General features: G+C 40.1%; 1 long non-coding RNA gene across 1 annotated transcript; it reads left to right on the plus strand.

Moving 5' to 3' along the window:
- Positions 1-1,457: 1,457 nt before the first annotated feature.
- LOC109042973 (uncharacterized) lies at positions 1,458-14,559 on the plus strand. Its single transcript, XR_011900032.1, has 2 exons — positions 1,458-1,663; positions 12,032-14,559. It is a non-coding gene; the product is annotated as an uncharacterized lncRNA (long non-coding RNA).
- The last annotated feature ends 426 nt before the right edge of the window (positions 14,560-14,985 follow it).

Genomic DNA, 14,985 nt, shown 5'->3' on the forward strand with positions numbered 1-14,985 from the left:
ACTTGAGAACTTAAAAATATTTTCAAAAAATATTTTTAAAATATTTTCAAAACTTTCTTAAGGAATATTTTTAACATGCATGTTTACAGGCAATATTTTTGAATTATTTTAAAAATATTTTTTTGTAAACATTTTCAAAATATTCCTTTAAAATGTTTTAAAAATATTTTGAAAATATTTTACTTACAATATTGCCATGAAAATATTTTGATAAAGGTGACAATATTTTCAAAATATGTTGGGCTATATGGGTTAGGTAGGTGAGACATTTAAGTCGAAAAAACTTTAAAACAACTAGAGAATTGGATGCCAGGCACATGGCGTGAATTTGTTACAACATGATTGCACCGAAATTGCAGTCTTTATAGTGCCTTGAAAAACAAGCATAATCTACATTTCTTGCAAACTTATTGCAATAAAATTGCAACTTTTTAAGCGCCTTCAAATGAACGTATAGGCAACAAGCAAAAATTGCAATCAACTCACAATCCATTGCAATGAAATTGCAATCCATGCTACTTGGGGGGCGAGACTCGGCTTAAGGGCCCCAAAACCTCCCTCTTAAGGGACGCCTGAATTAATCTCGCACCAGGCCGAACAAATTTGTAAAGTCTCTACGACTAAAAAACCCGGTAGAAGTAATTCAAGCTCACATTACAGCGAACTATATTTATTGATCATCTTGTAAAACGCATCCATCGGGTTTTGGAACTTTGTAAGTCCAAAATCAAGTTTTACTCCGGTGAGAAATTAGCGTTCATAGACAAGTACAATTTTCAAAGGAATCAGTTAACTTAAATGCTAACAAAAAAAACCAAAATAGCTCATCGGTAAAAAAAATCGGTTTGCAGCAACAAAACAATATGAGTAGCATAGCAAATAACAAATTTCTTCCTTCTACATTATGCTATTATAAACGGCCTTTTCTTCTTAAATCACCAAGTAAAATTTAGTACGCTGTACGAATTTATAACTTACAGATTCTCGCACAGCACACTGAATTTTATTTAAGGACAGGTTTAATATTTTGGTGACAGTCTATAAACGCGAACTCTTCGAACTTGGTCATTTCCGAAGTGTTCACAGTGTTCTACATCATGAAAATTTAATTTTATTCATCACCTGTTTCCATTTCCGCCGACATGAGTGGTTTTCGATGTTTCCGTTGGGAGCGTTTCCGGTTTCTTAAGACGTTGTAGTAGCGGGGGGGGGGGGGAGGGGCAGGACATAGTCCGCCAGTGGCGAGGCGTAAATGATCGACTATCGATATTTCCCTATTTGAAGTTATAGTAAAGGATCGATAGATAAGGTGCTCGTTGCAAATACCCTGTCTATCGATCTTTTTCCAGAGATTTAAATCGCAGATCAAACGAATCGATATATCGCAAAGCACGCCACGTCACCGGAGTCGCCGGGTCCGGGGGCCATTCGGCTCGGCACCCGGCGAACCCGGCCATTTTGATTCCGTGCCCGTGACTTGCAAGATCTTCTGCTGCCACCTGTAGCGCTTATGTCCGCCATTGTCAATGAATGTTCATTGTTCGATTGTACTTAGCAGCTAATAAGCTTCTTACTTTTGAAGAAAATAAGTGTCCTAATTGCTCAAGTTATCGTTACAATGATTAGTGTACATCATTCTACTGAATTCAGGAGCAAATCATCGGTGAGTTCTCGTGTATTTTACAATTTCTTCACTTGAGGTACTGCTTCGTTAGTTAGGCATTATCAATTCCTACGTGGCTGCTAGGGTAGGCGGTATTGCTGGCATCATAGTCTCAATTGGAGTCGCTCTATAAGTGCCTTATCACTGGGATCCTAGTTAAGCACAATTAATTCCTCCTAGGTTGAGAACCAGCCCTAATTCCTAACTCTCAGCTTGCCCTTTATTTACCCTTTACTGCATCGATGGAGTCAACTTTTGCCAGTAAGGATGGACGTAACTCCATTTTGTTTCTATGCTTTTTATGAAAATGCCTGCGTCTGCAAATTCCTCCATCTTCATTTGGGATTATGACGGTCGAATCTTTAGTTGCTCTTACCAAGTTTTGCCCTGTGCAGGAAAACCGGACAGCATCAAATCTTAGCTGCTGTAGTCTGCTCCTCAAACTTATTTGGCCATTCTTTTGCGATTGAGCACCAGGGAGAGCCAATTCCTACTCAGAATTCCTGGCCATTGGAGAATATGTGTGAGAGTGATTGAGTAATATCTCCGGAGAATAAAAGGTAGCCGTCGGACGACGTTTGGCGGGTTGCATCCGTTTTCACCCTTACCCCTTACCTGCCCTTATTCCATATAGTGTCTTACATTTAAGGTGATTTGATGGACGCCATATTTTGTGTCAGAACAGCATGCAATATATCGCATCAATCGGTTCCATTTTTTCAGCTACTCGTCATTTTTCTCCAATTTTAAGATCGCAATTCTGTTGTCAGGAGACCGAAGCACTCACTTACCAATTTTAACAGAGAAATTCTACGTTATGAAGGCATGGTTTTTTTGAGAGAAAATATTGCATTCGAGTGCAGTTTCGATATCGGTATCGGATGCGATGTTTTCTCTCTGAAAAAACCACGTCTTTATTCCGATGAATTTCTTTGTTAAAATCGGTAAGTGAGTGCTATAGTCTCCTGACAACAGAATTGCGATCTCAAAAGTGGAGAAAAATGACAAGTAGCTGAAAAAATGGAACCAATTGATGCGATATATCGCATGCTGTTCTGACACAAAATATGGCGTCCATCGAATCACCTTAATAATTTTTCCTTAATTTTTAATGTGATTCTGCTGAACAAATTTGTTTCTCTTGATAAAACTTGCCAAAATATTCAATTGAGAATTCCACGACCAGAATAAATTCACTTTTTCAAGTAAAAAATCATCCTTTTCTAAGTCCTCCCTATACGATCCTGTTTGTTCTCGGGAGTTACGAATATTTAACCCCAAACCCATGACCAGGTATGGGTAGATGGTATTGGGAGAGCTCCCGTGATGGAGCCCGCAGGTGATATCATGAAACGTCATCCGGATTTCGGGCGAGAGACAGGCGCAAAATGCTGGTGTTTTTGTTGGTTTTTGTCCACTCAGTTGTCGTAATCGTTTCTTCGGCGGCTGCTCCATCTATAGTGGATCAGGAAATCCCATCAATGGGTATAAATTAAACTAAATTTATGCTTTGTTTCTGACCCTTCAAGTAGATAAGTAAGTAGGTCTCGAGTTTTAATTTGACCCTGATAGACGAACAGTAAAAGCCTGGCGTCTCCAATAATGTCTTCCTTTTCTTCTTTGAGAAAGGCTATGTCTAATAATAGACTTAATTAAAGATGAACTTTGGAGTAACATTCTCCTCTTAATTTTGTACCATGATTTGAAGAGAGAGGTCCTCATGATTTTCCATTCCGATACTTGGAAGCAAGTTAAGTTTTTATAACATCTTTTCTAATGGCACCCAGCTGGGGCACTAAGTGGCTTCTTTTATTTATTTTTATCTGTTAATGTGATTAGACATACACATCAATGGTGAACCTAGAATAATTTCAATTGTGCAAGGAGTGATAGCGTCTCAGAATCGCTGCATTACACATATTTTTTTCTCCATGTACTGATCAGTTACCCTTCAAAATAGTAAAATGTTAAACAACATCTGCAATAATGTAATTGGAGATAGGATTGTGGTTAAGTGATCTCACCTTCATTATGCACCTTATAATGGAAGAATTAATAAAATGAACTTCAAATTTCTGCAATGAAAGTGAAAAACTCTACTAAAATTGCGTGTAAAAATCAATGCCTCATTTCTGTGAATTCAGAAACGAGTCTGTGAAAATGCCTCCCTTTTTTTAATTTCATGGAAAATAAACTTGGATTTTCTTCTTCTTTGAGTATCATATCCTACCGTGTTGTGCAAAAGGAACGCTTGACAGGTATGCCATAACTTTTTCCATGTTCAAGTAAAATGTTCTGCTTAGGACTGTTGTGAAAACTTTGAGACTGTAAGAACTTTTTAGCTGTAGAGAGAACTTTTTGGGGAGTCACATCATCCCGACCCAATCTTGTTGATGAGAAGAACAACGGTCCAAATCGGAACATTAGCTCAAACATTGAAAAAGTTATGAAGCATCAAGTAGGTATCAAGCATTTCTTTTGCCCATCTGGGCATATCACATGAAACAATAATTTTGGAGTTCAGTGTAAGCATTCGATTAGCAGCCGCTTCGCTTCTCGCATCGGTTGAGCTAAAAACACTCGGAAGCTCTCAATCCTGTTCACGGCGGACTAAGTTCAATCATTTTCAAATCGCATGGGCACTCAGCCAGCTGAAATAGATGGAGGTCCACCGTGGTAACGTTGACATTTCTTGATTCCACCTGCGGGCCCCACCACCCAGAGCTCTCCCTGGTGCTCAATCGATTCTTTTGAACTCTCAGATTTACCTCACTGCTGACGAGTGTCCTATTGGTACATGTACCGTTAAATTCACTCCTCACAACAAGCCATAGCCAAGTGATAAGAGGCTCCGTACACTACATGTGAGGATGAACGTGGGTACAAAGCCTGAAAGATTGGATTATTTTTTATTTTTGAAATTATTATTCTTTAATTTTGGTAAGGTTCTAAACCTTTCCATACGTTGATACGTCTTACTTTCCATGACTTGTGAGTGACGTTAGCAGTGGCGTAGCTAGAAATTCTCTAAGGGGGGGGGGGGGGTCCATTCAAAAGGTACAATTAATGAGGCCAAGGGGGAGGGGGGTCCAGATCCCCCTGCCCCCCCCCCCCCCCCCTATCTACGCCACTGGACGTTAGCAACTTTATGATTCCATTGGCATTTTTAATGCCATGTTAGGTTAGATTAAGAGTTAGTTTTAGTTCTTTGTAAATAGTCGTTTTTTCTGCACATGGTCAATCTCAGTCTCTCAGGCAAAATTTTAATAATTGACGCATTCTGAAAATTCAATTAAGAATGAAATAAACAGCAATTACTTACAGTATAATCAGTCCACCTTAAGTCAGAAGAAGAAAAAAAGAGCGGTGAAAAGTAAATTAAATGATCCTTGTGGACGGATGAAATTGAAGGAGTTGCCTTTACTCGAATTTCCTGCTAGGTTTTTTGGTGGCCATCAAACCGTCACCATGGTTTTTGTTGACATTCGGGTTGTCCGGTTATCCTGTAGATTGTCATGCCCTAACTTGCCTAGGTGAGTCCTTCCTTGAACTGCTAGCCCTTATTGATCAAGCGATATGCCCCAGTCTTGCCTCACTGATTTTTGTCAATGAAGCAGTCCTGAGAAATCGTAGTATTCCTATTTTTCCTGACATGCCATTATGGTCCTGCTTTGATAATTATCTTCTCATTTCATCTACCAGTGCATTTCATGTATATCAAATACTATATCTTTACTTGTTTCGATGTCTAAGTGATATGCTGGGAACTGCTAAACGATACTCAAGACTATTATATTTTCAATTGCATTTACTCTGTATTCATAATTTTCTCACGGGAGGAGTTTCTCTTTTATTTCTATCCATATGTATTTCTCTGAAAAGGAAGCTAAGCTCCACAAATGTTTGGACCAGGCTATGATGCTGGTCAGTCTTATGTGACAGAGTGCAAGGCCTTTTCCACACGAGCGCAGTTTGGGGGCATTAGTTTTACTAATCAGGGGGTTGCTAAACAAGTCATAGCTTAGTTTTAAAGAGATCCTGGCTCAAATTTGCCGGAAGTTCCGCAAACTGCACTTGTGTGGACAAGGCCCAGTGTTACTGGGTGTTTAGGACACGTTCAGTGTGTTCGACTTCATTTTAAAACGGTGCCTCTCTAATGAGGATAGGTGTTATTTCAGAGTAGTCATTTTAGAGTACGTATTGCATATATTTTAATAAAAGAGTACAAAAAACGTGGTCCGACGAGGAGATCTGAGAACGAACTAGCTAACAGGGAGGGGCAGCTATGAGCGTAAGTTCTTATCAAAATGGAAATATGAATCTCATTATTCGCAGTATGAGTCACCATCGGAATAATGCGACGTTGTCAAGTTGTCAAGATTATGTATAGAATTCCAGGGTTCAACACTCTCTAATGGAGCATTTGCATGCCACAGGAATCGGCAATCTTAATACTTCATTTTATGTAAATTTTTTGGGATCAACTTGATAGTGTCACTGGCTTTTTCAGACATGAGTTCTGTAAGCTGAGGCTATGCACGATTGAGGGGATCGCCTGCGTTATATCCAAGTAGCACAGTTTGAAATATGTGGCAATTGCATACTCATAATATTGCAATACCACTGAGTGTAGTGTATGTTGCCTGGCTCCTATTTGAAGGGGCCCCGTTTGCTGAAACTGACTGCAGTCAAATTTAAATAAATTGCAATTTTTCATTGCATTGCATATTGCCTGTATATATTTGTAACACATGCAGCTCATTTTTTTGATCGCTTAAAATCGGCATAAATCGACTAAATGATATAATAACATTGATATGTAATGGTATAGAAATTAAACTTTTATTGAAATCAAATTGCAATTCTTAATAGTAGGGTATCTAATCCTAGTTTTTAACAGAAATTTATATCTTTATTGTTAAGATTAGGTATCTAAATTTTAAAAATTTTACTTTATTTTCATCGCACTGTGCTACTTGGGAAGAGGAGTCCATCTCTATTTTTAGTCATAATCTCCATGGCCAGGCAAGATGCTCGAAGAGTTGTTGTGGCTGAAGCTTCAAAGTTCTTACTCCAAGTCCCTTTTCTGCCAAATTATTTGCATCTACCTATGGATGGAGAGCCTGGCCTGAAATAGAGATAGACTCCTCTTAGAATGTGGGCAATCTCCTCTCGTATACTTAGGGCCGTAACTGGGAGAGTTTATTGTTTAAGTTTGGGAGTTCGCTCTAAAGAGAATCATTGGCACCATTGTGTTTCTCGCAAAATCTTACACATTATTTTATGTGCCTTAAATTGCAAATCCCTGTAGTATGCCAGAGCTGCATTGCAACTTCTATTGTTCTATTTTTTTTATAGCAAATTGTTCAACAGTTCCTCTTGAGATTTCCTGCGTATTTTCTTCACTCGTTTCAAAATATTGACAAAAAATTTAAATGAGATATGTCGGCTAGTTTCCTTTTATTTCCTTTTAACATAAGCATTCGGAGATTATCAAAAGCTTTCTAGAATTTATAATTTTTTCAACTCCAGCCTTTAAGTGAAGTCACACAAAATGAAGAGATTAGGGCCAGAGGGTCTTAATTGAAATTTAACTGCTGGCAAAACAGCTCTTGAAAGTTATTTCTAAAAATTATCTTTTAAATCCATGTATTCAATTTAGGAGAATAAGGTCTTTAAAGCTGCAGTGCTGACAAAACTATCTAGCTTAAATGCTGTTCAGCAGAGAGCCCTGTAACTCCAGGATTCAGGATTTTCCAAAGCTAAAGCCGAAATGAATATCTCTGTCGTTTCTCAAGACCAATTCCCATTTCGATGACATAATTGCCAAACCACGAATCTCCATTTGCAATGTTGCAGACCTCCTATCATACCCAATTTCTCCCAGGAAAACCAGTCAATGTAATTTCTTGAAAAATATCTTGAGTTTTCTTCTCCGTTGGCATGATATTCTGTAGATGTAAAACTCGAGGAGTAGAGCTTGCTTATTTCTCTTCTAAAAAATAGAAAAAGGGCGGAATAATGAGACATCGCGATAAGGAGACGTGGGTTTGCTCTTGAGCCTTTGATATGCCAGCCCTTCCCATGGACAAGTTTTGAACCCGTCTTAATTACTGAACGAAACTGTGCCCAGTGTCAACGTAAAACTTATCTTCAGTAATTGGCCAAGTGCCTAGAAGTTGACGTCGAGTTTTAGTGTATTTTCCGAAGGAAATACACTATTGCGTTCTCCCCTGATGTCAGATCTGGACCAAAGACCATGTAATGAGCATCGATCATGGGTCGTAGATTACGAATATGCATGCCGTTTGAATTCATGTTTATATATATATATATATATTTATTTATATATCTGTTTATTTATGTATGTATTTCCGACTCATCGTGGTTTTTTCCGATTTTTGCTTGGTTATATTTCCCTCATTTTAAAACATTTCCGAATGAAACTTTTTGCGATGTAAAGAAGAGAAACAGGACTACCCTTCTGCGAAAAAAAAACGGAGATCGAAGTATTACATTTCGAATGGTGGGGGCGAGAAGTGGGGGGAGGTTCAATTTTGTGGGCGCGATAACTCGCGCAAATTAAAAGCTTTCCCCCCGAAATTTTTACAGAAGGAAGATCTTACTTAGTTCTAGGCTGGTATTGAATCTGAGCGAAATCGGTCGAGCCGTTTAAAAATGGCGAGCTTTGAAAGTTTTAGGCGGGGGGTGTGCGGCAAAAGGAGGGAAGCCGCACAGTGGGTCACGAACTGAAAATTGGTGGACAAGACGGCAATGTTGTCACACAGTGGGTCACGAACTGAAAATTGGTGGACAAGACGGCAATGTTGTCGCACAGTGGGTCACGAACTGAAAATTGGTGGACAAGACGGCAACGTTGTCGCACAGTGGGTCACGAACTGAAAATTGGTGGACAAGACGGCAATGTTGTCACACAGTGGGTCACGAACTGAAAATTGGTGGACAAGACGGCAACGTTGTCGCACAGTGGGTCACGAACTGAAAATTGGTGGACAAGACGGCAACGTTGTCACACAGTGGGTCACGAACTGAGAAGTGGTGGATAAGACGGCAATGTTGTCGTACAATGGGTCACGAACTGATGAACTGATGGCTATATTGCCGCACAGTGGGTTAAAGACTGATAATTGGTGGACAAAACAGCAATGTTGTCGCACAGTGGGTTATGGAGATTCATCCATCGTCATTCAAGCTTGCCACAGCGTTTGTTGACATTTTTTCATATCAGACATTACATGAGGATTGTTGTTACAATCTGGCGACATGAAGTCCTTATTCGAATAATCAATGCCTCCAACAGTGTAAACGTAGATCCAACCTCCAAAGATTGATAGCTCCCCACCCCCTCCCCTCCCTTCGGAAAATACACTCTTCCCGCGGTGGACGCGCGGGTCACTTAAAGACAGAACAACTGAGGCCGGACACTCAAACTAAAAAACGCGCGCGAAGCGCGCGTCCTGGGGGGGCTTGGGGGGGCGAAGCCCCCCCAAAAACCGGCGCGGAGCGAAGCGGAGCGCCGGTTTTTAACGTTACATTCTCGGGGAACTGCTGCGGAGCATACCACTAATAGTATCTCTCTTACAGCATTCTCACCACACTAACGTTGGTGATATTTTCCCCACTAAGCAACGTGTTATCCTTGTCGCTTGGACTGAAATGCTATCTCGCTCAATTTTTGGGCACATGGCCTGTAATCCATTAGAAGTCTTCAAATATCCGTCAGTCCTGTAGTTTCACTACTGACTTAGTTTTTTTTGACAAACTGTATACCCTCATTTTCTAATACCTATTCAGTTTGTTCTGGGGGAAGGCTGTCCAATTTTTTATACATTTAAAAAAACCAAAAACAAAAAGAAATTGGAACGAACCGTGATGTTTAGTATTTGAAGAAAGTGCTACATCTTTATTTTCTACCTCCAAAGAAAAAAATACAATTATAACAAGGAAACGTGTGACATTCTTAAGTGTTGAGGCACAGTTTCTGATCACCGCAGCACCGTTGATGGTACATTCTTCGCTTATCATTAGTGTTTTTCTTAAGAGGGAACTAGTGATTAAATTTTAAAATAATCTTTGCCTTGGTGTATGCACTCCAATATTCACCGCACTGGAGCAAGTCTATTCACTATGTAATTAGTATTCTGTAGCAACATGCACAACCATGTTTCTCTGCTGGTTGAAAATCAAGTGACAAAACATTGAAACGTCTTGGTTTTGTCTATACCTTTTTCAGGGTGGCTAGCGACCGGGAAAACAGGGATAAGTCAGGGGATAAGATTCGACGGAGAGAAATTAGGGAATCGTTAGGGAATATTTTGTGGAGCCCGCAGGTTCCACGTAAAAAACGGGTGGGCGGTAGGCTATACCTGATCGCAATGTTGTTCCAACGTGCCATAACCGGGTGGCGCTCTCAAGCTGTGTTTCTCATGACTTTCAAGTCGGGGAATTTCATAAAAAGTAAGGGAAAAGTCAGGGAATGGTATAATGAAATTTTGCTAGCCACCCTGGCATGGCGATACCGAGATGAAAAGCTTTATAACTTCTGAGGATTCGATGAATTCGGAGGAGACATGACGCACCTCTTGTGACATTGAAGTGCACGGAAGTGTATTTCGCGTAATATCTCATTTTTAAGGAGTGGAATCCTAAAGAGCAACTGTTCGAACTCCCGTGTAATATTGTGGTACCAAGCGAAATTGAAGGAAATTTACAGATTTTTGCCTATCTGGAGTTACAGATGTCATTGAATGATAAGCTCGCATCGATACGAAAATCGCGTAATTTCGGCAATAAAGTGAACATTTTGTCGATATTTTGTGATTTCAATGACCGCTGAAAAATGTGCGTTTTCGCCGCGATAATGAGGTAAACTACGCGTAATTTACAATGACTTTTCGAAACAGCTCTTTTGCCGCGATGTCGCTGCGATTATCGCGTACTATTTGAATTTTTATGTAAAATAAATGAAAGATCGCGTATTCACCGAGGAAGAATGCTGGTAACTTGCGAGGATTCGGTGAATTCAGAGGAGATATAGCATACCTCCTGCGATTTTGAAATGACATTCTCGTAATTTCTCCTTTTTCAAGAGGTGGAATGTAAGTGAGCAACTATTCGAACTCCGGTGTAGTTTTGTGGTATCACGCGAAATTGAAGGAAATTTATTGCTTTTAGCCTATCTCAAGTTACGGATGTTAATGACTATTTAGCTCGCATCAACACGAATAACGCGTCATTTTGGCGATGGGGTAAAATTTTAGTTGAATTTTTGTGATTTCAATGAACCGCTGAAAAATGTGCGTTTTCGCCTTGATATCGAGGTAAACGACGCGTCATTTTTAATAACCTTTCAAAGTATTGCATTGCCACGATATCGCTGCGATTATCGAGTAATTGCTGAATTTTTATGTAGAATCGCGTTAGTACCGCGATACTGAGTTAAAAAGCTTGTAATTTCGGAGGATTCGATGAATTTTGGGGGAGATATTGCGTCCCTCTCTTCTGTTGGGGAAAATGCCATCCACTAGTAATTGAATCTGATGTTGTGGATTGCTACTTGCTACTTGCTACTTAAAAATACACTTAAACTGCATTACTTAGGCTTGAGTTTTGAACTGCAAGAACGCGCAGTATTCCTAACTCACCGGGATACTTTATACACAACTCTAGCAACATGGACCGAAACGTCAGTCGGTCAGTGTTAAATATGGTTTCAAACGATGTCACTTTGCTGTACAATGCGCTCATTGCGGCGGTTTCAACGCTTTCCTACGCACTCACCTCTGGTTTTTTTTTCTTGTCGGCTTACAGTGGTGTAGTAGTTGTAGCACTAGCTCTACGAAGAGCATCGGAGACTGGAGGGAGGGGCTTTCACTGTAAATGTGGGATTATTTATGAAGCACTGGAAAAAAAAAAAAAACACATTGGATCTACAGTCCAGACTCTTAAAAACAGCGACAAGAAAAAGTACTCTTGATTCAATCAGAATCTAGAAATCAAGAACCAAACCTCTTAATTTAAGCGGGTTCCGTTGTGATTCAAGCAAAAATCCGATTGAATCAAGAGTATTTTTTCTTGTCAATGTTTTCAAGAGTCTGGACTCTAGATCCAATGTGTTTTTTTTTTCCAGTGAGGGGTACTTAAAAAAGGAAAGGAGAAAGGCAACTGATCTTAGAGTTTGCGCTTTTAAAACCGTTTTTTTTAAAACTCCCTCCATGTGTGATGATCTCATTGTTAGTGTTGGTCAGCAGGCTTTCCATGCAGTTAGTCTTCTTAGGTACAATTAATTAATTCATGCATCAGTTTCTAGTCAGTTACCAATGATGAATATTTTCTTCTCTGTTTTAGATGAATTGTACAGGTGTCATTCAGAGTATTCCAAGAGGAAACAATGTCTCCAGAGTACGGTGCTTGTACTTCATAAGCTGAATGAAAACAAGAGTGCTTCACATATCAAACTAGGTATATGTATTTTTGACCAGTTGGTGGTAAGTCTTAACTACCCTAAGTTTACTCCCTATATATCTCAGTGCTGTGCTGAAGAATTAGAGTTACCCACACCAGCAATTGAAGTGAGCAGTTTATTTGGGGAACAAATTGCTAGATCCAAGTTTCTGTGGAAACCGTGACGGTAGGGAACCAAAGAATAAGTTTTTTTTAGCCAAAGACAGAAGCAAATGTTTAGTAAGTAGTTTCAAAGCAGACTTTAGGGTCAGTTTTTAGGTATATAATTCGATCAGTTTTAAGTTTGAATTCCTCACTTATTAGCTCCTTCAAACCTGAAAGAATTTGAAACTCGCTATTGGATAGATGACCTTTATTCAAAGCACTTCTCGCAAATATATTAATAATACTATCGAAACTTCTTTCTCTGATAACATATGGGGTTATTTTATCTTTTTGTGACTTTGCTAAAGTCTGTAACACAACATTTTGAAATTGAAAACTGTACTGAGCTGGGTTACTATAATATAGTCCTAACGTATTGTAGCCACGATAATTGGTCCATAACTTAAGCGGCTCGGGTACTATCTTAGCTTCTTCAGGATGGAATTTTTCGAGTAAATCAACTAGATTTTTCAGGAGTGTCGATTTTCCTGCGGAAATGCCTCCTTCAATAGAAATGTATCGGGAAGAATTCATTTTTTAGGTAGGTACCTTGATTGGAGCTGTCGATGAATCAAGTTTACTCTCAAGAGCAATGCTCGGTCACTCTTGCTTGCCTCACATTTTAGCATTTTTTGTTCACGTCGCGTGTTCTGATATCACCCATTATTTTTGCATGTCGATAAGCAGCAGCAGTGCAGTGCCTTTACATTATCCAGCACCTTTCGACCTGCTTGTCTTGCAAGCTCTGTATTTTGCTTACCCACCAACTTAGTCGGTGTGAGCATAATTGACTTCATCATTACCTATCCATCGAGATTCGTGTGCAGTTTGCATTTACGTCATGTGTCTTGTCCAACCGTACTATGGGTCCCCCACCTCACACTTCTATCTCTTGAAATAGAAAATGAGGGAACATATGTACGGCTGAGCCCGCGCTCCATACTTCGTTGGCTCAGCCGGACCTAGGTTCCCGCATTTTCTACCTGCTTTTTTACTTCAAGGATTTAGTTTATTTGGAAACATACGGGAAATTGAATCTGAATTAGTTTATTTGGAAGCAAACGGAAAATTTAATCTGGACAGAGATCTTTTAATCGCTTACATTCCACTGGTGTCTGGAAATCTTTGAAATTGCTATCGGTCTGGTTCATAGCACGAAAGAGCCCCACACCTTCACTCTAGTTAGTGCTTAGTGACATGTTTCGCGAGATGATTGTGACATTCACGTCGTTAAGCTTCACCTCCTGGCTGACGAAGGACATGGAATAACTCAGAGTTCGTGTTCCATCTCGGCAGGGTGGACATGATGTAGGGCAGTAAAGAAGGGTGAGGATGCCGGCCGTATCTGTAGTTGGGATCTGGCGGTATCAGAGAGATATTATGGTCTGATCGCAATACCTTACGAAGGGTAAATCGTTCGATTCAAGCTACCATATCATCGGCCGGAGCGCTTGTTTACAAAATTTTGCAACGCGTTAACTGTCTTCAACACGGGCGTTGAACCTGATATCAAAGCCTTCGCATCAGATCCAACCCGACTTTTCGGGATACACATACACAACTTAGCTAACGCTGTGAAGTCATCGCGGAAAGGGCCGTTCTGCACACTGCTGATGGAGGAATCAAACCCTACATAGTCGCAGGGGACCATCTGATCAGCGAGCATGTCGGCTCGCTCTCCTATTTGGCATATACTTCGTATGAATCCTTCGTTAATGTCTCGACGGTATGTCTCCACCGACTGAGCCAGCTGTGGTAGCCGCTGAACTCAGTGGCATGTTGTATCCTTTACTGAACAACGACCCCCAATTTTGCGTTTCTGCGTACAGTAAAAACACTTTCGTGCAAATATGCAAAGAATGTTCATGCACAGAGAAATCACCATGTCTCCTCCTACTGTTTCTCATGGAGGACTGGATGAGACTTGGAAAAAAGAAACCGTATCTGGATGGATTTTCGTAATAAAGATCGAGAACATTCGTCCCATGATAATTCTGCCATATGTCAACAGGTTCCAGTTGTATATCGGTAAAGATAGAAAATTCCTGCAAAGCTTTCAACAGAGTGGATTTCCCACTTCCAATATTCCCCTCCACGAAAACAACAACTTTTTGTTTCCGTGTATTCTTTGCAGGTCCCTGCTCCGTAAATGAAAATGTATCATCTTCAGATTCAAGACTTCTTTTCTCGTCATTGTACATAATGATTTAACTCGGTAGCTTGAGTAGAAGAGAAGAAACAGCACAAATTGCTCGGATGAAAGTAGTGTAGATATAGGGATATACGGACACTTGACCTCACTTGACCTTTAAGACGGCCGCAGACAGAGGGAATCGGTGTGACGTCACTGGCGACTGGTTGCGGGTTGCCTACCTATCGTTACCAGTGTTGTAAAATTGTGCAGAAAAATGTTGATTATTACCAGTGTTGTAAAATTGTGCAGAAAAATGCCGATTATTTTAGGATGAGGGGTGGGGTACGGTGCATGGTGTGACGTCACTAGCGACTGTTGTGGGTTGCCTACCCATCACCCGCGTTGTCAGTCTGAGCAGGAAAATCGTGATTAATTGCGGGTATTGATGAAAAATTTGCGGGAAAATCTGTATTATTTTAGGTTGCCTGATCTTACAACCATGCTGTGACGTCACTAGCGACTGCTACGGGCTGCATACCTATCAGGGGTGATGGGTAAT

Source organism: Bemisia tabaci, chromosome 6 (assembly GCF_918797505.1).
Source record: "Bemisia tabaci chromosome 6, PGI_BMITA_v3".
Classification (NCBI taxonomy): domain Eukaryota; kingdom Metazoa; phylum Arthropoda; class Insecta; order Hemiptera; family Aleyrodidae; genus Bemisia; species Bemisia tabaci.